Source organism: Triplophysa dalaica, chromosome 12 (genome assembly GCF_015846415.1).
Source record: "Triplophysa dalaica isolate WHDGS20190420 chromosome 12, ASM1584641v1, whole genome shotgun sequence".
Taxonomy (NCBI): Eukaryota; Metazoa; Chordata; class Actinopteri; order Cypriniformes; family Nemacheilidae; genus Triplophysa; species Triplophysa dalaica.
In genome coordinates this window covers 21311233-21339119 of record NC_079553.1, presented here as the reverse complement: position 1 = coordinate 21339119, position 27887 = coordinate 21311233, and positions in this window count along the sequence as shown.

Genomic DNA, 27887 nt, shown 5'->3' with positions numbered 1-27887 from the left:
TTGAGAGTAAAAAAAACGGCGTAGCCTATTGTTTTTAAGAAAAATTTGCATTCTGCGCGGGATCTATCCCCAGGTTTAATTAAGGCGAATTCAGCATTCCAGTTCATCATTGGCTTTATGTAATGTTAAAAAACAAGTTGTGCTTATTGGCATCTGTTTATTTCTTATTAAAAAAGAAAACATTATACTGGGTGATTTGGCACCTTCGCAGTTTGTGCCTGGGCCTCATATTATGGGAATTCTTGGTTTGTGCGATGATTAAATGCTTAATAAAAAATTCATTGCTGTCGCCAACATCTGCATTGTAGCTCTAACGGCTCACTGGAGTGTGTGCGGCTTGTAAACTTTCCAAGCGCGTTGTCGAGAACCCTGGAAAGTTCAGCGTCGAGTTTGCCTCGCTCATTACCAAGCTACTCCTGCGCCTGCGATTAGACAAAGAACATTTTTAATTGCTTTAAAATCGGAATGCATGATAAGAATGGATTAATTTGATTTTTCTGTTTCTACAAGTAGCAGATGGTTTATGTCTTAGGAATGCTCATGTTGTAAAATGAGATCCCCAGCTCGCCTCTGATTGGTCACTGTTAATGAAGCATGCTGTGCTGATTATTGATTTAGAAAATGAGGATGACACCAGGATTGTGCGTGTTGTGGTAATAAATTAAAAAGCAGGGTGCGTGGTTTTTTTAATGACCGGCGGAAACGGATCCGAAATAACGTAAAATATTTGATTTTCCCTTTCTGGTGGTCTCTGGCCCGTCAACGTCATTATTGTTTATTAAAAAAAAGATTTTGTGTGTTTTTTCGGTGACGCGGCTAACAAGCAGATGGTCGACTTGACTTATTTGTGTTTTGTGTTTCTGAATGACCAATCAGGTGCATGATGGGAAACTCAATGAGATGCTTGTCAGAGGAGAAACAATTCATTGGAGAGAGCCCACCAGGGCTGTGTGTGTGTGCTCGGTTAAGATCGCTCTCTACCACCCCCCCCCCCCCTCTCTCTCTCTCTCTCTCTCTCTATCTATCTTGTATTATTATTGGCTGTGGCAAGAGCAGCTGTTTCGGAGTGGCATCGCTCTCTGCATTAATAACTTTCCGCTGGTGATTAGCAGGCGGAAGTGTAGTCCAGTGATGGAGCTAATGTAGCCCTCCCGAGGGTTGTCGATCTCTCCCGGGGCCTGTCTGTATCACCGAGCCTGTTTCAACTCTGAAATACTGTATGACGACAAAACTGATGACTGTGTGAATGCAACAAATACACCACACTGTGGTGGACAAATTATTTCTTATTGCTCTCTCATTTATAAATTGTTTTGGATTAATTATTAGATATTGATTGTTTTCCCTTATTCATTTGTAGCCCAGAATATTTGAACATTTATTAATTTAACACATTGACAAATGTTGTCAAACAACAACGTATTAAGTGTAAAAACTAATTGTTACCTTACTTCTTGACTGACTCTCAAATGATTCGTTCGGCGATTCATCTGTCTAATCCCCTCCTTTCTGTCAGCCTATTCTGATTTGATTGGTCAGATGGTCTAGTTTCCTGTGATTGGTCTATTGCGTACATCATCTCAGTACTCTGAGTGACGCAAATCCGACCCGGAACTGAGATCATAACGACAGACGACTCGTTCGCGTGTTTCAGAGTCGACTCGTTTTTTTTTATTTTTTTGTTCTGTTAAACACAAAAGAAGATATTTTGAAGAATTTAAGTAAACTACCCGCTCCAGGTGTAAGTGTGTTCACTTTTACTTCACTTCAAAATGTCAGTTGCTAACATTCTTCTAAATATCTTTCTTTGTGTTCAGAACAAATACATTTATACAGGTTTGGAACAATTTGAGGATGAGCAATTTATGATAGAACTTTTGGGTCGACTTTTCTTTTACATGTTGCTTTATGTGTTTAGAAATTAGTGTTTAATGTACACTTATCCTTCAGATTTAGAGGAGATACAAATTTTATGTCACATTAACTAAATATATTTATGCTGAGAACATTTAATCAAAGTATGAAACTTTTACATAAGAAAATAATTTGAAAAATACGGACACTGGGAAAATTACCAGTAAACATAACTTTAATATGTGCAACTGATGTAAATCATATTTTCAGTGCAGGGTGCATTTATCCAAAATTATTTACAATAAACATTTCATCAGTTAAGATTTTTGAAAGTACATCTTTTATTTCGCAGAACTTGTGATCTGATGTTCAAGTTTACAGTCAGACAGAACTGGACATATCTGACAGTCAGCCATCAAAACCCATAAGTAAGGAAGAAATGTCTTTTTGAATAGCTGCCCACTATAGTGTGACCTCAATGCGTGAAAGGATTTATGACTCATGAATCCTCAAAAAAGCAATTTTGTGAGTCATTTTATAATAATTTATCAGTGCGTTTGTTCTTTCGAATAAAAAGCATACAGGGTTGGATCGACATGAGGGTGAGTAAATAATGACAATTTTCATTTTCAGGTAGTTCTTTAACATTTTAAATAATTTAATTCAGCATCTTTATCAGACCATAACAATAAAGATGGCCTTGGGCCAACAGGAAAGAGTTTCAGGCCAGTTGGCAGAACGCCATCTTTCCCATCACCCCAGTGCTGTTTTGTCACAACGTTTTTCATTAAATGATCATATGACCTTGCCTTGCTAACTTTAGGATTTATGTGACATACTAAATGTAGAGAAGGTTCATTAGAAGGAAGGAGACGGGAACCGGCAGACATTTAAATAAACATTTAATCAAATAAAATCAAGTAAAAAGACAGCCGGCCGCCCCTCATGATCGACGGCCGGCGAAGACAACATAAATACAAACATAAACATGTTCGGGCCCGGTCTTCTCTCTTCGACGGTCCGGTCGCTCATTCCTTTTATATGCTCCCGATCTCCTACGTGATTCGAGACCGGTGCACGCACAGCTGGCGCTCATTGACAATTACTCACCGGTCTCGAACCACGGTCTCGCCCCGCCTACTCCACTACAATAAACATTACTGGTTATTCCACATAATGTTTATTTATTTATTTAGCCTTCGTTAAACAAACCCTGTGTTTTGAACTATATGCCATTGTTTTGTGAGCCACTCAATGATCATTTTTAAAATGAATGATCAACTAAGAAAATCCTAAATCTAGCCAATATTGTCTTGTTTATAAAGAAATATAGATCAAATAAATGAATAATTTGATTAAGAGACTAATATGTGGTTTTAATATTGTCTGCCTTTCTGGGTGAACAGTTTCTTTAAATGTGACTGCTTGTTGCCTTATGCATATTCTGATTTTCATATTTCCCTCAAGCACTTTACAGAAATAAGCCGTATCCTTATGTTCTCCATCTTTGCATACAACACGTCTTCTGCATTGTCAATAAATAAACATCATTTGAATATTTTGCCACCTGTTACTGTCCGCGGGCTAAATTGTCACGCCGTGACACGGATGCGGCAGGTCTTCATTCCCCGCAGGAGGCAGCAGAGCGGCACCACTGTTGCGGGGGATGAAGCCCCTTGTGGATTTTTTGCATCATTAACTATTTACATGATGTCACTTCACGTTATTTACAGTGGACTGATGGTAATGCATGTTCACAGGCCGAAAGCGCGTGTGTGGCTCTTTAATGCTGTTGAGAAACACCACCTGCAGATGCAGGGCACCAATAAAAAATGAGCTTCGCTGTGGCACACAAGAATGTTTGCTTGGATTCTTTTATACACGGAATGCGCAGTCGAAGCAAGAGTCTTATTATGGAAACATTAGTGAGGAGACTAGTCAGAACCACTTTCGTCACTTTCTTAGTGTACGTTTGTACGACATTAAGGTTCAAAAACACATTCCTGTGATCCGCCATTATTGTTTTGGTTGTCCATTACTCACGCATGCTTACAGACTGAGATTGTAAAGTGTGCGCATGGCATCCCCATTTTCACAAATAAGCATTTTTGTAGTTTACACAAAGATAAAAAAATACATTTTTGAAACACTTGCCCTTGAAATCTGTTTCAGGCCCCCAAAATACTGTGTGAATGAAAAGAAAAATCCATTAAAGAAATTTCATTTTTAGTTGAAAACAATGTGTTTAAAACGACCCCTTTGCTCGGTTTTGTGTTGAAAAGTCTGCACTGTTCAAACATCACATGCGCTTCTGTTATATCATTCTACTATTGCACATAGATATTTTTGAACACTTGAAAAAATGTGCAACATTGTAATCAAATAAATGATCCGTCACAATACTGTGATTCACTATAAATAATACAGATGAGTCATGAGCTTTATTCTGAGTTCAGGATTGCTTTGTGCGAGGAATAAAATTAAAAGTCATGCACTGAAAACGTTCTCCTTTGCTGAAAATAGGTTGAATTCAGCAACCTACTCTGTTCTGAAATATGGTCCAAGATTTACATCTATGCATTTAGGAGATGTTTTTATCCTAAACATCTTCATTTTTATCAGCATGTGTGTTTCTTGTGACACACCTGCATTTACATACTTTACTTTAAAGAGGACACAAGTTGATTTTGACAGCACCTTCTGGAAATTGTCTTACCCCAAATACAAAAAAGATGTCACACATTGTGTTATTAATAGTACCCCCAATGCACCGCACATCTGTACCTAAAAGAGACCTCAGCTGTTTTGGATGTCACATGCAAGCGTCACAGATGTGGTTATCTTGCAGTTATTCTTCACTGTAAGTGGAGCCGTGTGTCTGATCAGACAGCTGTGACACACACACAATCACACACGTGTACACACTCATTGTTAGATGTTATCATGGGGACATTAGTGAAGCATTAGTAAAGCACGACAGAAGGACTTCTGCACGTTTCGTGGCATTTGGTCATCTTGTTTTTTTGGAGTTTTGGGGAATATGCCCCAGGTACACATCTATTATAAGGGTTGCATTTTAAATGGGTCATACCATACATAATTTTGTCCCCTGTGATCTACTTATAATGTTAGGGAAGTGTTTATGTGCTCAAAATGATTATCATTTTTTATGAGCATTTTCTTTCTGTTTAGATTAAATAGATCATTTGTCTGTAGCCTTGCGTTCTGATGAAATACTTGTTTTTGCAAGAATCAGATTTAGTTAAATATTTTATTATAGCAGTAAGTTATTAATAGAGCTTGTTCTTTTTGAAAGGCTTTTAAGGGAAATTTAACCCCAAAAATGTAGATTCTGTCATCCATTCACCTTCAAGCTGTTTCCAAATCTGTATAAATGTCTTTGTTCTGATGATCACAGAAAAATATTTGGAAGAATGCTTGTAACCAAGCAGTTTTTGGTCACCATTGACTACCATATATCTTTGTTTTGTTCTGTTGCACACAAAATAAGATATTTTGAAAAATGTATAGGCAACAGTTCTGAAGCACTTTTGACTACCATTCTCCATTTTCCTACTATGGTAGTCAATGGTGACCAGAAAGAGTTTGATTACAACCATTCATCTAAACATTTTTCTCTGTGTTTAACCATACAAAGAAATGTATGCAGGTTTGGAGTGAGTCATTTGTGACAGTATTTTTACTTGTGGGCGAACCATCCCTTTAAAAGTGTGAAATTGACATATTTGTACTTGACTGCTGTCTCTCACAGGATGGTTGCTGGGAAATGGCCTGGGCTCTGTGCGTTCTCAACCAGTCAGCGTTTTCGTGTGGCTATACCATGGTGAGTCACATGACATTTACGGCTCAGATGATTGGCTCAGCGTCAGTATGCAAACATTTTTTATTGCAGGAGTCCTGCAGCAGGTGGAACAAGTGTTGAGATCATGAAATGTCTTCAGGTACAGTAGACCTGAGTTTAATAAACTCAAACTTACTCTCATCATTCACTCTACTGGTGCTTAATTGTCCCTAAAATAAAGATTATTTCATAATCTTCTCACTCTCATGACTTTTTAACAAAAGAAATGTGATGGTATTTCAACGGTTGGCTGCAACAGAACTTTCACATGTTTGCATGCTTCATTTTCTTCTTCTATATAAGTTAAGAAAATAAATCAAGTTTGTTTTAGCTACCGAGTAGTTAGTAACATTGACTGTTTTTAGCAATTCATTAACTACATGTTTGAACTCAAAAAACATTGAAACAGGTCAATTTTCAAAGATAGTGTAAATAACTAGCATGATCTTAATTAAGTTACTATATTCTTCTTTTCAACAAGTGTCTTGCTTTCTTTTTAAAATGTAATTAAACTCTTGATTTAATTGTAATTGTAATTTATAAAGTGAATGACCACGTGACTACTCTTCAAAGAGTCTTATGAGAAGCAGATAACAGCAGCGATCAAGACAGACACAGCAGAGAAATATTGTGATTTTTGTATTTTGTCAAAGCCTTTCTTTCACATGCTGTCTCTTTTAAAGCGCTGTAACCTAAGGGGACGCTCTAATCATGTTTAGATTTGTGATCTGAGTTTCAGATTCTAATAGATTTGCATGCATAAAAGAGAACCCAGAATATAATGACGATCTGAAGGCCTATTATTTAGATAAACTAACAGGGATTCTTTATCAGAGCCACATCAGCCATTCAGGTTATGCTACTGTTAATCCAATTCAACGAGCAGATCGGATTCTAAAGTTTGTTTGTGTTGCCACATTCGATCAAGTTCATTTCATGTAAAGTATTCACATGACGGTTGCAAATAAATTGTTCTTTAGGGGTTCAAAACAGAAAGTTATTTCAAAGCTTCAGAAAATGTTGATGTTTGCCCTCAGGAGGTCAAACTAAATATAATATAATATAATATAACATAATATAATATGAGACATTTGATTTGTTATGAAAATAAATACTGAAATCTTGGATGTCTTGTGAAGGAAAATCCAGCAGCGGATGTGAGCTTTGATTGACAGTTCTGTCAGCCGAATTCTGTAGCATGGCAAATGTTCTCAACCTAAACCCTGTTTTGTTTGCCATCATAATTTATTTAATCATATTTTACCATACCTTCCACCCTCCCCCAGCCCCTCTTACCACAGAAACGCACATTTTTTCTCTTCCACACCGTTTCTCAAGGCGAGACAAACTGAACGTTTTTGAGTCACATTCATCAAAGAAGCGCCCGTCTCGCTGACATGAATTAAGTCAGATTATTGGTCAATAATTCACGACATTCTGAAGATGAACTGGACCCACCAGACCACCTGATGCTGGATTAAAGATAGAGGATGTAAATAAATAATAGCATCTTTTCAGTTGTGGTTTAATAACATAAAATATTTAGATATTTGGATGATTGAATTTACTGTTGAATTACAGGATCCCTGAAGATGCGGAGAGGGAAAAGGTGGCCTGTGTGTGTAAACGGGAAGCTGGCCAGACCAGAAACATCACACACACATACAGGCACCAGCCCCAGGTGACATCTGCTGGAATATTTCAAGAGATAGCAATGGAATAACGGCTCACTGAATACTGCATACACTGACTTCTTTTTAAATGTAGTCTATGAAGCAGTATGCATTTTTCAATAATACACATTTCAAACTTTATTTTGAAAATAAATGATTATCAGTGTCTTTTGGCAATCAGATAAAATTGTAATGCAGTGAATTTTGGGATTCTGTATACTGAAACGGGTATTCATATGCACATAAAATATTTGTACTTTATATAATAGAGAATTGGTAGTGTAGTCCATTATGGTAACTAAACCTAAAAATCGACCAAGACAATTGTATGTCCTAAAATAAATGAATAGTACACTTTCCAAATTTAGTTGAATATTAAATGTAAGCATTCATCTGAATAAATAAAGATCTTTGTTAAATTTAGAACTGTGCTTTACTGCATAGATATTTCTATCCAAAATAATTACACTGTAAACATTTTGGCATCCATTCTCTTATTCCAGCAACAGTAACTACAATGAGAAATTGAGCAATTAGAGAGGTTCAAATGCATTATTTAGTCCTCATTAGCTTCCTGTGACATGGCCGGTTATGGACCAATGAAAAGTGTTGGCTGCGCCCAGGCAATTAGTAAAATTAGTGGTGCAGGATTTGGCGTTAGTTCAGGCCACATGGCCTGCGAGATACCAGCCTGGTGTCAGTCCAGTAATTTATAACTTCGTACGTGAAATAATGGGTTTGAAAAATCACAGACCGGCCACCGACTCGTCAACCTCGCGATATCGAATCAAAAACGTTTCGTGGACCGCTGTAAGGTCGTCCCAAGTTTCCAAGGAAGTTGGCCAAGAGGCAGGCCGTGCGCTAACCTCGCAATGATGAGGCGCGGAGACTCCAATGTGCGCGTAATTGGCAAGCCAGGATGTGTTTGTTTTCATCTCTGCGTGTTTGCGCTGATAAAGTTTGACTTGCCAAAAACGTCGGTCCCATGCTGGAGGCAGCTCAAGCTGTTACCCAGCATCCTTTAAGAATGGACTGAAATCCGGCTCTGCCATTGGTCAGCGCGTCGTGCACCTGTTTGAAACGCATCCGCGCCGCGCGCTCTCCAAACCTGTCCGTGCGCTCGAACACAACTTGCACGCAAAATACATGTGCTACAAAGATAATGCGATGCTCGAAACAATTCACGTGGATTTGTTAACTGCGCTTCACTTTTTCCAAAGGGCAGATAAATACGCCTTTCCCCTCTTTGACTTCCAAACACCCACATGCTGGCGCGCATTCCCACTTAACTTATAGCTATACAAAGTATTTGTAATTCAGATGATGACAAGGCTCGACAGGTTCTCATCAGAGCTGTAGGAGGACATGTGAGCAGCCTCTTATTAATATAAGAGAGAATACAGGAGTATAAACAAAGTAAGCAGGTGCTCCGAGCTGTAGAAAAAGCGCAAGTTATCATGTTCCAGAATAGCGGGCCGTAATTATACTTTGCTGGTTTGTGGGGGAAAAAAAGAGGCGTTTTGCATTTTAATCGTGCCAGGTAAGTTGGTTGATTTTCTGTGCTAATACTTAAGTTTGACATTAATAATTCATAGCGCTGCCAGTTTTCCATTTTTCCCTTTTTCCCACACCTGTGTTATTGTTGGGTGTAATGATGAGGGTTGCATGGGCAGGGTCATCGCAGGTGAGGGCTGCACACTTGATTATGTAAAACAACATGTCAGCCTTTTTATTTTTACGTAATGTTTAGTGTTATAAATGTTGTGATTAATTGCTTCTTAACCTTTAACGCGTAAAGGGGACTCGAATAGCGTTGTAGAAACGTGTAATCAAACTGGTGTTTATTATTAAAAAAATATGAATAATGAACTCAAATGTCCTCTAGACAAATGCAGAATGTTTTGCATTCTGATGTATTATAAATAATATTATACTAAAAAGCATTTCAAAGTAAATCATGATGTATGTGTTCACAATTTTAGTGAACAGTTGAATGAATCATTTATTCACAGTATGTGTTTTTAATGACAGCCTATATTTGAGTCATGAACTCCACAGGTTTGTGTAAAACCTGATGATTTTATTTTTTGATCCCAGGAGGATTTGGGAATGTTCGAACAAGCAAATCTGACCTATGTGATGGAGTTAACATCAATTTGCATGTAAATATTACACAATATTTAATGCATTTTATTATCATAATTTGTCTTCGTTGAAGTTAAATAACTTAAACTAAACTAAACAACTTAATAAAATCTATTTTGGACTACACTGTATATTTTTACTTTACAAACAGAATATTTTTTAATGAGTTGAGTAAGAAATGAGTTCAGATTGTATTACATTGTCAAATGAAATGATAATATAATATTGTGATTCTGAGTTATTGATTTATCATTTGTAAACCTGTGGAGTCATGACCTCAGTATTTCACTTCACCTGATGTTTTATTTTAGGCCCAGCAGTGTTTTACTTCTGTTAGCCTTCATGTAATGAACTTTAAACCTCCTGCTCAAACAAAAAGTCAATTTTCAAGATTGTCCTTGAATATTCTACACACCTGTGAGTCAACACATCAATTCCTGAGTTTTCCCTCCCAAAATACATGTTTGTCCAGAGTCAACTGTATTTGTGTTTACTTCATCGCCCTCACAAACGCTGTGTTTGTTTTTTCTCTGTGGCTCTGAAACGCTCAAATTGCATTTCTCAGATGTTGGATCCCGGAGGAGATCCGCACTCGACGGCAGGTGTCTGGGAGAGTCAAATCTCGTCTCTCCGTTCTTCAGGAATACATCTGCCACGCACACGTCTCTGAGCCGTGCAAATCCTGCGCTTCACGTGAGTCTGTGTTTTACCACAACTTTTCTATGAACTTTTCCTCCGAGAGGGACGGACGTGCTTTCATACTACACATGACCTTATGACTTTTAATGATTTGGAGAATCTTGAAATAAAGGTTTAACACATATGGCACACCCTGAGGAATAAAATATCTCTTTCATTTCTTCATCATTTCTCCCAGATAACAGTGATTTAAATGGAGTAAATGCTTAAGTCTAAAATTTTCAGAATACTTTGCTAAGAATTTTGTAAATGTGGATTGATATGCAAAAGGTATTTTGAAATGAATTCAAACATTTCTCCTGAGAGCAGGAATTTTAAGACAGACAAATCTCAAATAAAACCTGCGAGCATTGAAAGAGCAGCCTCTGACAACCTTTTTTTACTTGTATAACTTTAAATGTTTCGCTTAGTCAAACTGTTTGTGTACAGCTGGTTTGTAACAATGAAAAATGTAAAATGCTATATAAATAAAGTTAACTTGAATTGAGCAACATTAAGAGCAACATTAAGTACATTATTCTCCCTCATTTCTATGATAATAATAATAATAATACCAAAAATAATTGATTGTTTGGTTTTTAAAACCTGAGCAGTCCACCCCCACCAGAGACTATGACTTGCTTTTAATGGTGGCTGAACTGTAAATTTAAATTGAAAGGCTGGGTCATTGTGCCTCATTGACTTAAAACCACGAAAAGCAAATGATGTCTTAGTTGAGAGAAATATATCAAAGGATATCAACAATTATGAGTCATAAACAGGCTTGGCGCCGCAGCGGTGGGCCTGGAGCAGCGGGAATTAGCATGTTGAGCTAATAAATATGCATGTAAAGATTCTCCCAGAGGAATAACACGTGTGTGATTGATAGCTTCGCAATTGAAGGATGTGTAAATCCCCCCCCCCCCACTCCGTTCTGCGGTTCTGCTGTTGTACCGTCGAAATCCATCTCACTTGTTAAAAGTTTTACCAACTTTATAATCCTTAATGCCACATCTGTTTCTTGCCTTTATAGCGCCTGTAAAACTTCATTAAATTATTACCAGCAGCTGGCCTCATCTCACAATAACCCCACTTATCTTTCATTCTCTGACAATACTTTTGATTTATAGAGCCTATTAGAATAAATGATATTTTATACATATGTATATATGGGTAAACAAGAGGAAATGTGTTCTTTTTTAATTATTCATGAGCTGCGGTTTTGGGGGCACGTCGGTTTTGGGGAAACATTTAGCAAAAATGTGTAGACTGGGGCACAGACAGTTCGTGCTTTATTTTAGAAGTTTGAAAAGACATAAAATTCTTGCAAGAAAAACAAACGCTTTTCCCAAAAAGATTAAAAGGATCAACACAATCTATGTATGTTTGAATGTAAATTTTGAGGTTAAGAACTGTTGAAATGGCAAACAGATTTGAACTTTAATTCACACAGTTTTGATGTCTTTTGCAAAACACACCAGTTTACAAAAAAATCAAAGAATTTGTTGTTGTGCCTAAACAATGTACACTATTAATGAATAGACGGACTGAAACAAGTTGTCCTTCAATGTCCTTGTTGTATTTTGCAGGCAGATGCTTATCAAGTCAATGTTTTCAGATTGACACACACCAGAAAGAAACTTGGGAGTCTGAATGCTTGCATCCAGAAGAATTCCAGCACCCCCTAATGTCACAACCGAGCTACTGACGCACAAACTCTTCAGCAGACGACATAGCCAAAAGGTTCTTGCATTTCCAAGTCTTGTTGAAGTTGAGAGAAACAATGTTAGAGTAATTGTCAATAGTGCCGTCAAAAGTTTTCAAGTTGAAATGGAGGAGCGAGTAATTTGACTAAATCTGTTTCATTGATGTGGGTGTACACGAGCCTGAAATGTAGCCTTGAGGTGCAATAAGTCATTTCCATGCTTTAAGTTTGTTTGTTAACTGTTCACACTTAGAACGGAATGATGTCTTATTGCCCCGAGGAAAAGAGACACAACCTCCGGAAAAGTTTATGTTTGTTGAAGAAGAACTTTCTGGGGTTAAAGGCGACATTTCGCTAAGGAGTATATGCTTTACCACGATGTTTGATCAATTATTCCGTCCACGTTATTTTTATTTCTTTATTTATCTTAATTCAGCTGCATGTTTGGGGAATTAGTTAGTCATAGTTGCATTTGGCATATCTAGTTTTTCTTTCTGTCCTAATTTGGCTATAAACGTGTTTGGCATATTTTTGTGTATAACTAACAGCTTGAGGGACTAGATTTGGAGAACTGTAATGTAATTATGAGCTTGGCCATATTAATATGTGTGTGTGTCTGTGTGTGCATGTGTGTGTGTGTGTGTGTGTGCGAGTGTTGTTAAAAATCTTTCCTTAGACAATGTAGTTTTTTGTCTTCCCCTATGAATCTAGGGTTTTTGGTGTTGACCTGATAGTTGTAACTTATATTAAAGGTGTAAATTAGTAAATGCATGTTCCATGGAAACTGCAAATGAAACAAAGTAGCCGACATGAATATTCAATAGACGTGTTTAATATTTGTGTAAATGGAATTGAAAAGAATACTGATGTATTACAATTATAATTAAGGTTTTATGAATTTCTCATTTCCTTATTCACACATTATTTATTTATTTTTATACGATTACATTTTTCATCGTTTTTGTTTCAATTCATTTTTCTAAACACGTGGGTGTTTTGTTGCGTTTGTCAGCAGGAATTAATTTTATAATGTCAACCCTGTTATACCCTGTAGCTTTTTGTAGTAAAACTGGGTAAACATATTGGTGAAATACTTTTGGTTTAGTAATGACCATAATAGTTGAATGAATTGTAGAACTCATCCCTGTCAACCCTGTTGCCTATCTGACAGCACACCTAGACTGCAAAATAAAGGTTACTAAAAGGTTCTTTGTTGGGCTGTATGGTTCTATAAAGAACCGGTTCTTTTGTAACATCACTGCTAAGAACTATTTAAGCACCTTTCCAAGTCCTTTCCAAACTTTATTGAACTCTTTAAGTATAGTTTAGTTAGATGGCACAATGGTTAACCAACCTTTAAATACACAACTTCTTTATCAAATCTACTTAGACTTTTAAATGCAAGGCATCCATCTCAATCTGTGACTTGTAGTTTGTGCATCATTAAATGCGTTTGTTGGGCGGTTTCTTTTTTCTCTGGACACGTCAGAAGTCGGCGGTGAAAGCATGCATGATTAGTATGCATTAAAAGGCTCTGTTGTAGTTGTTAAAGCCGGGCCTGTTTGCACGTCCTGTAACGGTGATGCTGATGAGCACGCGGCCTGTTTGTTTTCCCTCGTGCGGTAAACAGACTCATTTGGAGCTCGGGCTTGATTTCCCCTGAGCGAGCGCTGCAGTGTGAACGCTACCTGTCAGCATCAGCATCAGCACACCTGAGCTGCTGAGCATTAAGTGTCAGTGTCGCTGACACAAGCCAGTCGCGTTCAAACGAGCGGAACGATCACTCAGCAAGAAGACAAGGGGTATCATGTGGTCGCCACGTCTCTGAATGTCTGAATCCCAGAAGAGGAAGAGACTTCACAGCAATGGTTTGCAAGGTTAGTCTGTGCTGAAATACAATAGGTGATACAAGTATGATATGAAAAAAAACACTATAAAATGTAATCTGAAAAGTGTTATCATAAAGAAATCTAGGAAATAAACACTTAAATGAAAATCATTTAGGCTACTCACTCTCGTGTCATTTCAAACCCAAATGCAAAACCCAAAAGAAGATATTTTGAAGAAAGCTGGTAACCGAACAGCGCCGACACCCATTTACTTCTATTGCATGGACATAAAACCAATGCATGTGAATCGGTGCCGGCTAATAAAATTTGCCTTTTGTGTTCTGAGGAAGATAAAATAATACAGTTTGAAATTACATGAGGGTGAGTAAATGATGACAGAATTTTCCTTTTTGGGTGAATCATTACTTTTATTTATAGTTTTTTTCTTTAATATTCATTTTGGCTTAAGAATGTAAAAACTCAAAGCCGTATTCCGGGGCCTACTGTAACTTCTGTAACTTCAGTGCAAATGACATCAGACAAAGTTGGGCATTTCAAGGCACTTCAGTGGGTCTTTAACTTTTTAGTTTCTGACTTTGTCTTTTAAATAAAGTTTCTTCAATATCTCTTTGTCAGGATGTTGGTTCCGTCCACATGGATAGAAGCTTCATGTTGCATGAAAGTTCCACTGTGGAAAAGGTAATAAAAGTGGTTCTTCAAAAATCATTTTGGCACGTTATTTTTTTGAAAGTGTAATTCTGCTTTGATTTTGTGGATGGTCTGAAACGCAGTGGGTAAATAAGTATGACTTGATATGATTGTGATTATGGAGCGTTTGCATGAGCGCTGGCAGGTTTCAGTGTTTACTGTATGTGTGGGTGGATTCAGCGATATGAAAAGCGCTATATATACACAAGCCTTTAAGACAGATAAAGAGAGTCTCCCAAAAGTAGGATTGCTATGATTAAATGCAATTAATTATAAATGAAATTAATTAGCATTAAATCAATGTCATCGCTGTGGTAATTGTTTCAGTGCTGTGTGAATAAATGACAACAGTGTTGTTTTCAAAGTGAGTTTATATTTACAAATGATTAGATGTCAAAACTTCAAAAAATATCAAAGAACGGATAAAAGACTGTTAATGGCATATTAATGAGTAATGTAATCAAAAAAGAACATTATTAATATAATTCATTGCCGAATATTGAGTGATTTGAGCTCCAGTCAAACAGATGTGATGGCTGGGTGGGTGATGGCTGATTCTTAATCCAACAGGTCATAAAGCCTTTATTATGCTAATCTTAAATACATTTTAAACTAAATCCAGTCTTTATTGTTCATGACACCTGCAGTTATCTTTATGGCTGCAGAGGCCTGATTCAACAGAAGACCTGTCATGTGTGGTTTTAAAATCTATGGATGAACGTTTGGGTCAAAGATCCTGTGACTTGAAGACTAAGGAATCCTAAAAAAGGTAAAGATGGACCGGACGGCGTAACTCTCCACGTCTGACCTCAAAGAAACGTGAAAGCAAAATATGATGTCATTGGACTGTCCCACCTTTACAGGAACTCTGTCCGGCACCAAGCGTGCCCCTGGCATCACTCTCTCCTCCTTTCAAGCCAGGTGAAAACTTGGCAACATCTCTCAACTTTACAAAAGTTTGTTAGCTAAAGTTGAGTTTTTCTGCTTTCTCAGTTGATGAGTAGATTCAGGGGTGGGGTTTCATTATTGCTTTCTTCTATTCATACATTTTATCATGATTCACGCTGGACAAATTGATTTGAATTAGCCGTCCTGCAATGAGTTTCCTATGAGGTCAGGCTGGAAAGCTAGGTCCTCTGGTCTCTCTTTGCTTTTGTTTTTTTGTCTTTAGAACTTTGTATCAAGACAAGATCTACAACTGCAAGTTACTATTTGCATTGGGGATTTTTGTGTGATTATGGTGCAAAAACAGGTTTGCAAATCAATGAAAAATTGGTCAAACTATATATACTAAATGAGCTGTTTTCCTCTACATGTATTATATTTTTGCAACACGTTTTCAACGTCTTAAAACGGATGTACTGCATTGCACAGTTTGTGTCTGTAACGCGCCATAAAATAATGGTGACTTGACTTTAACTTATAGCTTAAATGAATCTGTCACAGATAAACTTATGTTCACGTATTTCTGTCAAAATTAACACATAACAGGGATAGTTTACCCGAAAATGGAAATTCTGTCATCATATACTGACCCTTTTGTTGTTTTAAACCTGTATACATAAGTTCTGTGACATCATCCACTACCATAGTAGAAATATTTTTCATATTTTTTTTGTTTAACAAAAAATGACATATTTTGAAGAATCTAGGAAAATAAACAGTTCTGGGGCAACGTTGACTACCATTGAATTCTTCCTAATATGGTAGACAATGATGTTCTAGAACTGAAAAAAACAAATATCTTTCTCTGTGCTCATCAGAACAACGTCATTGATACAGGTTTGAAGTAAACGATGACAGAATTTTCGTTTTTGTGTGAACTTTTTTAAATGTGAAATAAAGAGCAGAAGGTCAAATCGTGTGACAGGTCAGAATCATTCCGAAGGACATCTTTTATATAAGCAACAGGACATCCAAGCGTCCCTCATCTGTGTGTCCGGTAAAGGCACAGCTTTAAGTTCAAGCCGAATTTATGTTAAATAAAGCAAGCCTGATGCGGAAGGCTAATGCAGAAGGCAGCACGCGCGTTTGCCTCATCACAATGAAACAGACCGAACTTCTCGGCATGGAAAACTGGAGCGTGACTGCCGCATTTGAATATGAAATAGCCGAAGATTTCTGTTTCAGACACCTTGTACATTGCGCAAACAAAGGCAGCAATTCCGGGGAAGAAAGACAAGTGAATTTAAAGCAGGTCTTTGTCGTTTGTTTATAACTGTGTTGTCTTTGTTCCCATTTTCCTCTGCAGGCGAAAGAATGGGCTGAAATATTTTTAAACAGTAATTACCTGGCCAGGATCCGACAGAGGGGGATTAATGGAGGAACGCGGAGCATCGGGTTCCAGAGATGTGTGCGCTGGAAGGTACGGCGAGGGAGAGACGCGCTTTTCCATCACACACGGGAAATGAGGAAACATTTCTGATCTACCTCTGTTCTTCTAAACCAGCATCATCATTCAACAGCAAACCCATCGCAGACCTACAGGACACTTTCACTCTTTTAAATTCAGCCTGGGAGATGTTTGCTCTCGTTTAACCCTCCGGCGTTTTTAGTCGTGGGTGCAGGAATGTAATTTGGTGGTAGCTAATGTTCAAAACATACATTTATTTCAATACAGACCTTTGTGTTCAACAGTGAAACTGCAAACAGCAAAGTCAAACCTGAGATGTTTGTAGGACCCGATTCAGACCCCTTTAAAGGAACCAAAAAGAGCTCCAAAGGAAAGAGAGTTACGTTTCTTTACACTGTCCTCGGATCTCATCTTGGTCTTGTAGGGTCTTAAAAATAAAAGATTCTTCACAGTGATGCCATAGAAGAAGAATTTTTTGATTCTACAAAGAACCATTCACCTAAAGGTTTTTTAAAGAACCAACTCTTTCTCACTTTTTTATAATCGGAAGAACCTTTTTTCGTCCCCAAAAACCTTTTTTTTGTCTTTCGCATCAAACAGAAGTTTTTCAAGCACCTTTTTTAAGAACTGTAGTGGATAGTTCACCCAAATATGATAATTCTTGCATCATTTGCTCACCCGTATGTCATTCTAAACCTGCATGACTTTCTGTCTTCTGTGGAACACAAAAGAAGATATTTAGAGAAATGTCTTAGGGGTTTTGCGTTCATACATTGGTTATCAACATTCTTCAAAATATCTTCTTTTGTGTTTTGAAGAAGAGAGAAAAGGCCTTGGAATGACATGAGGTTGAGTAAATAATAATAAAAACATTTTGGTTGAACTATCCCTTTAAATGAGGGCTGCTGAGATGTTCGATTGTATTGATTTGTGTTGAAATACTTAATGCAGAAAGAACAGATCACTGATGCTTTAGGCATTGACATGCACGCTACAGTAAAACTATTTGGCTAAAGAGTCTCTCCCTCCACATGTCAGAATGTTCAAGGTTGGGAAACGTTAAAATCCTGTCTATGTGCTAACTAGAAGTTGAGGTTTGAATCTCGGTGAAGCACATCAAAACATGCTTTTTACTAATACAGAGGTCTGTAGTTAATTGAGAGCGCTTCATAAATGTGTCTGATTTATAATGGGACATAAAACGATTCCTTCCATAAACCACCAGAGCAATCTACAGTCTAATTACAACACCGCCATAAATCACGAATAAATCTGAGGAAAACACAATATAAACAAACAAAACTTTGCTGGAAAGTAAACAGTGCTACAACTATGAAAATCAGCAGATCGGAGTCATAAAAGCTCATTTAAAGCTGATATAATGCACGATCGTAGAAAATTACAGCTAGTAAACAATCCATTATTTGTGAGTAATGGATACGCGGGAAGCAGTGTTATTACGGCTTGGGTTTATCAGTCGAGTGGACTTTACCTACTTAGAAAATAATTATTGCTTACTGTTTTTCATTGGCCGGTCAAACGGCTTCCCCACCCATCAACACTATTGGTTAATCCAGAAACCGAGGCGGGCCCCTTCATTCTCATGAGCAGTGGTTTAGCATCATTCTTGAATTGTTTTTTAAAGATGGAAAAGATCATCTTATCGCTGACATCATAAAGGTCCTGATTGGCCAACAGCACCACATGAACATCCCGAGTCATTCACCCATGAGCTGTGACATCATAGGTACACTTAAAAACAAATGTGCTTAAAAGGTTCTTCCATGCAATAGAAGAACCTTTTTCGAGTTGACTAAGAACAATTCAGAAAAGGTTCTTTAAAGAACCATCTCTTTATACTTTTTATAATCTGATGAACCTTTTTTCGCCTCAAAGAACCTTTTATAAAACAGAACGGTTCTTCAGATGTTGAAGGTGTTTAATGGAACCAAACAGTTCTTCTATGGCATCAAAGAACCTTTTGAAGCACCTTTTATCCTTCAAAAAAAGGTATCAGATCAAATATATCATAGGTTTTCATATATATATATTGTTAAATCTGTCATCTATATGTTATCTGCTGTATATAAAATGTTAACCCATGATTATTGTTGAAGGCCAAAACGCTTTTTATAAGATTTTAATTCACATTAGTCACTGGTCTTCAGTTCTCCAAAAAACATACACGTTTAATAAGGAGATTACTCCACTTTTCTTACTTTTCACAGTATGTTACTACTCACAACTTGATTTACAGAAAACAGACACAAACACGTTAATTCGGCATGACATATCTGCACACAGACAAAAACAGCAACAACAGCCGCACAAGAAATGCGAAAACAGCCCAAACCATGAAAGACACAAAAGATATGAAGTCGCATTATTGTGCTGTAATCCTGTTAGAGGAGGAAATACGCCGTCATTGGCTTCCCCTCCGCACAATTCAAACCAAACCCGAGAACGTTCTCCATCTAACACTGCAGGATAATAATAACCCATTAATGATCCATGCTGGGATGAGCTTTTATTATCAAAACAATATCTAATATTAAAGCAGCATGGGAAATCAATGCCCCGCTTATGTCTCGCTCGCTTCGCCTGATAGACCTTCTCTGACCTCGGTAAAGAAAAATAAAATGTTCTAATAAAAACTACACGATTGCTTCCCGTTGTGGAAATAGATGCACATGTCCATCCATTGTTCAAATCACTCCATTATGCAGTCGTTTCTATATGCTTGACCAAATTCAGACGATCCTGCATCTGGAAAGCAGAAAATGACGATGCTCTTGCTTATATGCGCTTCCTATTAGCATTAATACCATCTGTTAGGCTGCCATCAAGAGAAGTCACTCATGCCTTAATAGTCAGTCTTTATGTATCATAAACATTTTAAGCTAAGAGCTGTCATAGATGATTAAACGTTCCATTATCTTCGCATTTCTCCTCCAAGTTCATCGTTTCATGTGAAACTCAATGAGTTCAGGGAGGTGTCTAGTTTGGAGGTTGGTTTTTGAAGGAATCAAAGGTTCATTTGATTTACACTTCATTTTAAAATCTGACGTTGTTTGGTTATTTCAAGTGCAAATGTGCACAAATTTCTATTGATACTCAATCGTGAGGAATTAATGGGCCGTGAAATAGTTAAGTTGTGCTTTCTCAGACAAACGTCACAATTCTAGGTTTTACTGCATGGTTACCGGGGTGTTGCTAGGTGGTTGCTGCTGTGTTCTGAATGGTTGTCTATTAGCCCAGGTAGGATATTGTGGTATGTTGGATTTTTGTCCATTTAAAACATCCGGCATCTGAATATTGTAAGCACAGTCACATACAAAAAAAGATAACATCATTCAACTCTGTAGGCACTGTATTTCAAAAATAGGTATACTTCAAGTAGTAGTTAACTTTCAAAATAAATTTTCATGATAATTTACTCACCCCCATATCATCCAAGATGTTTATGTTTTCTTTTCTTTAGTTGAAAAGAAATTTAGGTTTTTGATGAAAACATTCGAGGATTTTTCTCCATATAGTGGACTTCAATGGACTCCAAACGGTTGAAGGTCAAAATGATACCAGAGGATGGATAAATGTCCTATCTAGTGAACCGGTCGGTCATTTTTTAAAAACGAATTGTATAAACAGAAATGCTCGCCTTGCTCTGTCCTGCGATGCGCATTCAGGACTTCATGTTATACGTTATTATGTGAAAAGTTGCATGTTCAACTTGTGAACACTGACTCAGTACTTCTGCTTACATCAAGCTTGACCTATTCAACATAATTATATATTTTGTGGAGTCATAAACGTGCATCACAGATCAAATCAAGGCGAGCATTTGTGTTAATAAAGCATATACAATTGTTTTTTTAAATGACCGATATTTTACATAAAGTACTTTTAAGTACACGTATAAAATACTAGTTTAAGTTAAGCAAGTACCTTAAGGAGATTCATTTCTTGCAGCATTCTTGTTGTGTACTATTTCAACACTACTTGGGACTCACTTTTTGCTTTATAAAAGTATACTTTAAGTGTTATTTAAGTGAAACATAATAAACATTTGAGTACACAACCTTTCTTTTTTTACTTCATTTTTTACTCAAGTACACTTTGAGGCATGCTCTATGTAAACTATTAGTTTGGTTTATGTACTGCATGCATTCTTTAAGTAAATATCATACCTATATTATACATACTGCATATTATTTATATTATATTGATACTATAGATGGTTTAAAAGTAACAGCGTAATCAAACCTTACTGCGCATGCATGCTTTTGTGTTCACATCCAACTTCCGGTACACATCCAAACAATAGAGTGCCGGCAGAATTTCTCTTATAACCAGCAAATGAAATTAGATAATATTTATTGATATAAATAAAATAAAACATAAATAGTTATACTAGATCGATCAACAAACACAAATTGGAAATTCAGGCCAGGCGTGTGCATCCAATGAAACTGTCCCTATAAATGTGAACATGTAGGTTTATAAGACTAATTTGTGAAAAAATTGACTACTCAATCAAAAGAGTAAACAACCACAACAAGCTAAGTTTACTTAAAAAACTTCATTATACTTTTGTCACATACCTAAGTGTTAATTTGAGTGCTTTTGCCTACATATACTGCAAAGAAGATTGAATGTAGCACACGCTAGCAATTCAATTCACATCAGAGATAGACTTAGCACTGTAGCTAACTACTATATATAATATAGAAACCAAGAATTTCGCAGTCCATGTGGTGAAAACTGAATAATATGTAGAACTGTGTGCGAAGCATGTTGTTGTGTACCGTGAGCACCTGCTCATCAAAAGAGTAATATGAATGCACAGTGGGGTGGTGTGGGTTTAACTTCACCAGCTGCCATCTGCTATCAATATCATTAGCATTCGCCATGACCAATTGTAATATTAGATTATTGAATACCCAGAGGGTGATGCACATGAGTGCAAAATTCTGCATATCATTAAAACACGTGAAATATAAAGAGGTATTTCTTCAGAGTGCTGTAGCTTTTTTATGTCATATGTAGAAATGGATCTTTAAATCAACATTTTGGGTTATTTGTGTCAGTTTTTTTGCAATGCATGTGAAAAAAAATAGATGGGATTATTCTATGTTTTTGAGGAATATACTGTACGTACATTTAAGACACCACAGACTTAATGAGGTTTTATTGTTTTATTTAAAGGTCCAGTGTTTCAATTTTTTGGAGGATCAATTGACAGAAACGCACAAATTTGTCTTCAGAGAGCTATTTCTATCACCACGGGGCCCCTTTCATGGAATTCACCATGTTGTTTCTACGGTAGCCCTAAACGGACAAACTGCTCTAAAGAGCGCATTTTGTAAATACATTAATTCACTCGACAAAGAAGCGAAAACATGACGACATCTTAGTTCTATGTCAGCCACCGTTGTGCTTTGAAACGGAGGTGTGGAGTGAGCCATTGGTTGTAATTCACAACCTCACCGCTAGATGCCGCTAAATTTCATACACTGTCTCTTTAAGTATCAGATTTATCCAAGCTACTTACATCTCTGAAGTAGAGAAAAAAATGTATAGTTGCAAATGTCTCTATTTGTTTTCCATTTAATGTCTCATTGCCATTTTAGGAGATTTATTGGTGGTTACTTAAATAGACATTACGATAAGATCACATAAAGAAAAGATTGACATTCTATTTAAGATTAGGTTTGCCTTAACACTGAATGGAAACTATTTTAGGTTCGACATTCATCTATCAGCGAAAACAACTCGACCACATGGTCGTTTCCTATTGCGCACTCTGTCCTGTGAATAAAAATCAAACGTTTGACAGCAAGTGGCTGAACCTCATCCTGTGGTGTACTGTACAAGAACTCATGTGTTCTAAACACGTCCACACCTCACATCTGCATGGCTCTCTGTTATTTCTAGCGACCTTTAGAGAAAACATTTGACATGCCCACTGCTCAAGATCTTTTTCACCAATTAGAACAGGCCGGGCTTGGCAGGTTATCTCTTATTCAGACATTATTCAGATTTTGCATTAAATATGTACCACTAGCCATCTGCTTCAGTGCTGGACGTTATGTGGCCTAGTGCGCAACCCAATGGTTTTAAAGCATATGAAAATTTTATCAATGCAGGTTTTTACCAAAAGTAATCAAACATTTAACTAGGGGCTCACAACTGAAAGAAGAAAGCTTATTTCTTATGTATAAATATATGTAGGTAGTCTATTTATTACTTGTAAATATTGATCATAACAATAGGCTATTACAAAAGTGCAATGTTCATCCTTCCCTCTCTGTGAAGTCAACACAATTGGTCGAGAAGGATCTCCAATTCCCAGCATGCTTTGCGTCAGACTGCATTTTTTCAAGTTCAGACTTATTTTTAAGTTCTGTCCACTTAATTTTATGAGAAGAATGTATGAAATATATAAGTCACACTTCCTTAGACTTATTACAAACTTTAATTTAAGCGTAATCAAAATCTGTTGCCTACATTTTTTGCCAACTTATCCGGGTATACAGTGTAAATATTCCTTCTGTTTTTGAACCTTACTATAGTAAATGCTATAGTATACTACAGTATTTACTAGTGTTTCGATTTACTTACTGGTACTAAAGTATGTTTATGCTGGCAAAAAAAACATGTAATGATGGTAGTGTGATCACTTTTCAGGTCATTTTACCTGCAATGTGTTAAAATTCTTATTTCAACATAGTCGTGTGTCCTCAACAGTTGAACTTTGTCCTTTAAGCGTTTGTTGGTTATGTTACCAGTACAGTCTATTTCAAGGCCACTTTTGTCAAGCTTAGCATTTAGCAGCAAGCCCCTCCAAACCACAAAGGTGTATCTGACAGATATTGTCAGTTTGAGGGTCTTTTATGTGAGGGGCTGGAAAGCAGTCGCTCTGACAGTTCTCAGGAAATCGTGTATTTCACGCTTTCTAAACATCAGAGAAAGCTGTTGTGATGGTTGAGCAGTATATGTATGTCGATGTCAACAGGACATACAGTGACCTTTACAGAAAGCAGGTGCTGAAAGGTCTTTTTATTACATTGTAGCTGGTGAAATTTGAGTAATTTGCAGACATGCACATATTTTCTCAACTTTTTAAGTACACACGATTTATGTTTCAGGGAAAAGTGTCTGTCATTTCAGCCAATGCCACCTGAATGTCAATGTGCGAGTAAAAACACACTTTGGTCAAATAAATGTTATTAACAAGCCTTTATCTTCTTTTAATTTTAATGTATAGGAAACATATTTTTCTTTATGGTCAAATCTCAAAAACATATGTACTGAATGAACTGTAAGTTAAAGGGTCAGTTCACCCAAAAATGAAAATTCTGTCATCATTTTTCACCCTCAAGCATGTTGTCTGTTACACTCAACATAAACTCTTATAGGGATTTTCATTGTGAGTCATAGCGACTGGCTCTATTTCTCATTGATATAGTGTTTGGCTACTGATTCTGGAGGGAAACCCTGTGGGTGATCCAAATGAGTTCCAGCATTTGCTAGTCAGTGTGGAACAGTAAATAAGCCAATCGCTTTATTGGCAAATCTAAAATCCCAGAAAGAGCATGTGCATTAGCTGGACTGAACTGAAATGCTAATAAAATTAAAATTGATAATGCCATGGGTTTGGTGATTTGACATATGTTGTAAAAACTATTAACATTGTTAATAATCGCTGAAATAGAGTTGACTTCAAAGAACAGTTCACCCAAATTCCTTCTATTTATGTCTTTCTGTAAATGTGTATGACTCTTTAGTCAGTGGAACACAAAAGATGGGTTTGTGTACATACAATTCGAAGTCAGTGGGGTTCAATGTTGTTTGGTTACAAACTTTCTTCAAAATATCTTCTTTTTGTGTTCTGAAGAGGAAAGAAGTCATATAGGTTTGGGATAAACCAAGAATGAGTAAATGATTGAAAACATTTTTGGGAGACCTGTCCTTTTAAGTGTATAGTGCTTTAAAATAAAGTTGTTGGCATATGCATACAGTACCTCAAGTACCTGCAATGTGTTTATAAGAAATGTTTAAGTTCATTATCAAATTATAGCAGATTTTGACGCTGTGGCAGTTCTGAACACAATTTGAGACATTGTGGAGTCTCTTCTGACACATAAGTTTCAAAGGAAAATGTTCTTGTTGCTCTCCATTTATTCTCATTGCTGTCTAGTTGAGATGTGAAAGAGATTATTTGCAATGCAAGCGCTTTTACAGAATGATTTTTTTCAACAACCCAAAAAATGCTACAGTAGGGCATCCAGAAATAACTTAGACCAACGATAAATGACAGTACAAGAATTCAAAACTTCTGTTGTTTTCCAGTCAAGCTTGCATGACATTGAAGCTTGGTAAAGTCATCTTTGGCCTTTCTACCGTTATATGAGTAGAGCAGAAGTGGATTGTTATCTTAGCACCTATTCACGTATTTGACAGCGCGTCTGAATCCAAGGGTGAAGGTTTTATTGTTGTCTGGGATTCTCATTGAAATAATTTATGTGGATTGCACAGATGTTGTTCAGATCCTTGTTTTTTTCCACTCAATTACAGAATCCATCTTGCTGTTTTAATTATGCTATGAAAAGCTCATCTTCCTCTCCCACTCCTCTTTTTAAGCTCATATTAAGTCCCCCTGTATGATCTGGAACTATTTCAATGTGCCGTCTCCATGTTTGTGCCTTTTCCACCATAGTATTGTTCATTGTTCATGTTGGCACCTCAGGTTTGTCGAGGGCTTTGATGGGAAAGCTTTGAGGTTGCGTTTTGGATGACGCTCAGCTGAACCAAAAGCAAATCCATTCCTTATTTTTTTACTTACAGTCAACATTAAAATTAAACTTGACAACCCAAACCTGCTGTTTTATTCTTGTTTAAGCTTTTCGTTTGGAGGTCTTCTGTATGCTAACATTATGTTTTAGCAGATATACACATTACAAATTTCTGAAAAGCATAACATTTTTTGGAAGTCTTTAAGCTCTGTAGCACATTTTTAACGTCCGAGCAGCTTGCTTTTCAACCCTGTTTAAACTTTCCGAATGGGAAAACTTGGCCTCGATGCGTCACGTCTGTCTCCCCATTCCACGTTTTCCTCCCATGCTACTTCTCATCTGGATGTGCACATCTGAAGACCTAATGTTCCCTTTCTAGTGTTTTTGTTTACATTCCTCGGAGTCATTCTCCGGCGGCCCGATGTGTCCACGAGACGTCTCAAGGATCCAGGCGGTTCAGAAGACGCGGATGTCACGATAGGAGATGTATCCTCCGAGCTCCATGTCAATGCTCGTATCTCTGGCCACGTTGCATTTTGGGAAAAAACATTTGGCCCCGCAGCTAAACACCACGGTTTGATGGTTCGTTCCAGACAGTACCTGACATTTGTCCCCAGTCCGACCGGAACATGCATGAAAAATTCACTCAGACGAGAGGCTTGAAGAAATCAACATTTCTCCCGTGACTTTTACTTCGGGGAGAGCAAGGTGAGCAGAACTCGCACTTGTCATGGATGCGCGCTCCTGACAAACATAAGTAGATGCTAATGGCGAAATCGTGACAGAGCAGAGTCCCACCACCATATGGCTAATTGCCACAACAATATCTTCAGTGTTATTAATCACGTTTTCATAGTGTGCCATGATAATTGGAATAATTAGAGCGGAAGCAGACACAGACCTTGCTCTCCTTCTCGACATCTTACCCAAGTCCTTTATTTGTACGTGTTTTCTCTTGCATCTATATGTTGTGCTTTGTTTCTGAACCTATAGAATCTCACTTCTTCTCTTCTCTTTTTATCTCTTGTGTGCGTGTCAGATAGAGTTGTCCTCTGATAAATGTGGAGGATAATTAATGGATGACTCTTCTATCTCAGGGACCCTGTCTGACAGCTCGGGGTGGGGTCCTGCTCATATAGAGCTAAATGAGGTCATTGCCTGTCCCATGGCTTATTATCAATGGCACGTTCCCTGTTTTCTAAGGGCATGTTTACACGCCGATGTAGGCTACTAAAAGTAGTCAAAATTGTTAACACAATCCTGTCCATGGAACCAACTAAAAACTCAGTAGTTAGCGACATCCCTTTGTAAAGAAACATATTCTTTTCCAAAAGCAGTGAACTTTGTCGAAGTACAGGTCTCTGCAGAATACAGAGGGGCAGTTTATCAATTATTTGGCATTTCCAAACTGAGATATGCATATTCAACCATCCAATCATAAGGCAGAAGCCTATTTCTCAGTTATTGGGCGTTTCCAAATGGTTTTTAAAGCTACAGGAAAGCGTGAACCCTTAGAAATAGTAACCATTGTTGTACTACAAGAAAAGATAGACCTTCACACCGTCTCAAACTATCCTGTGTTTTCCAGATTTTGTGCTGCCACACCTTTAGTTCTACAGAGAAACACTTCCCGCTTTGTTTCATCTTTAGCGTGCAACAGAATCTCTTGCTCTGAGAAACCAGACGCACAAACAATGAGACCCATCAAGGACAAAGCATCTAGTTGCTTTTGTTACTCAAAACGGGCATTGAGGTGGATGGTATGAGTGATTTCATATCACAGTAACAGAAACACAGTTAAATGAAGAAAACAGAAATAGGCATTTGTTTTTTAAACTGAAAAAGCTTAAATGTATTCCTAGTTTTGGAAGATCTATGACGACATGCTTGCATGATCTGGATGGCATATTTGAATAATATTTGCCTTTCCCAATTTCTACCTAGAAATTAAACCAACACATATGAGTGTGGTACAAAACTTAGAAAACCTAACTTGAGGTTTATTTGACAAAATTTGCAAAATTGCCAAACTACATTGTATAAGGGGTATTTTATTCTAATATAGAAAAAAATGCATGAAGATCACAAAACCCCCCAAAAAGCTCAAAAGAATAGAGCAAACATGAATATTTTGTTGTTGTTCCTGGGTCTTGACTCGATAAGCTTTGCGTCCATGTTATGTTTTTTTTTTTGCCAAACCTCCTTTAGTTCTTCTCAGAGCCGAGCTTCAGTTTGCACTTCAAGCACAAATCTGTCAGGACCACTGTTGTCAAATATTTAAACAA